Below are 1,592 nucleotides of genomic sequence, written 5' to 3'. Positions count from 1 at the left end.
AAAATCAATTCTCAGTTGAATGAGTAGAAAAGGGGACATTTTTAGTCTCTTGCTCCAGTATACTGTGTGCCAAACCATTAACTGGTGTCCTTATTCCACTGAAATACAATATGAAACATAACTGGCAATAGAGTGCTCCAGGGATGATGTTTTTCTGTATGCCAATGCAGAAGTTTGTGTCGCCCTGGTTTCCTTGTCAAAAAGCCAGTGGGATTTATCCATTGGATTTTAGATTAATGCAAAAATAAGATCTGTGGCAAGCAAATGTTCATGATATGTACATATTTTGTTCACCAAGATAATCCTCATAAGTTAACACAATTTAAGATTTCTGAATGCAAGTGCCATAAGTAAAACATTGGCATTAGACTATAAACAAACAACCCCACGGTCGCATGACTCAACATCCCGACCACAACTGTCAAGTGGTGTTTGGCATGATGACGTCTTATAGTCTCATGCAGCCTCCTGTTAGCAACCACCTTTTTAGGACAAATTCATGATTCAAAATTTACGTTGGGGTATTTACTGATGTATTTTATGTCTTACAACAAAGTGTGGAAATCTCTTAAGCTTGTGTTAACAACAGACCCTATTTTAATCTGACCAAAACCCATTCAAAAAACCTATTGACCTCAACATAAGGAAACCAGGAGTGCTAAAATGCTAACTCATTAAGAGGTTTTAAGACTCATTCCTGGAGCACTCTATTCAGATCAATGGTACACTGCCTTTTTATATTAAAAAGTTAACTATATTAAAGAATGAATTAATTTGAAAGAACCTTACAGTCAGTGGTGTAGTGGTATTTGATGTGGTGTCAATCAATCAATCAATCAATTTTATTTATAAAGCCCAATATCACGAATCACAATTTGCCTCACAGGGCTTTACAGCAAACGACATCCCTCTGTCCTTATGACCCTCGCAGCGGATAAGGAAAAACTCCCCAAAAAAACCCCTTTAACGGGGAAAAAAAATGGTAGAAACCTCAGGAAGAGCAACTGAGGAGGGATCCCTCTTCCAGGATGGACAGACGTGCAATAGATGTCGTACAGAACAGATCAGCATAATAAATTAACAGTAATCCGTATGACACAATGAGACAGAGAGAAAGACAGAGAGAGAGACAGAGATGCAGGTAATAACAGTAGCTTACAACAATATTATTGAAAGTAATAATATTATAGTTATAGTTCTGGCTACTGTGGTACAATATGTTGAAAGTATGTATTAATATCTGGCAGCATACATGTGTGACAATAGTCATATGTGTATAATAACAGTAGAAGTATGACTAATGACTAATGATGGCAGCAGCAGCAGGAGGCATCTGGCAGGACCACGGCAGCAGCACAACCACACACGTCACGCTGTCCAGGCACCGCTGCGATATGAGTTAATCTGAGAGACAGTGGAGCACAAAGGCTCCGGAGAAGAAGCTGAGTTAGTCACATCCAGAATGGCCGAGTTAGCAAGATGCAGTAATAGAATACGAGAGAGAGAGAGAGAAGGAGAGAAGGTGCCCGGTGTATTATAGGGGGGTCCTCCGGCAGACTAGGCCTAAGTCAGCCTAACTAGGGGCTGGTACA

The sequence above is a fragment of the Epinephelus lanceolatus genome, chromosome 8 (assembly GCF_041903045.1).
Source record: "Epinephelus lanceolatus isolate andai-2023 chromosome 8, ASM4190304v1, whole genome shotgun sequence".
Lineage (NCBI taxonomy): Eukaryota > Metazoa > Chordata > Actinopteri > Perciformes > Serranidae > Epinephelus > Epinephelus lanceolatus.
This window is presented reverse-complemented; position numbering follows the sequence as displayed.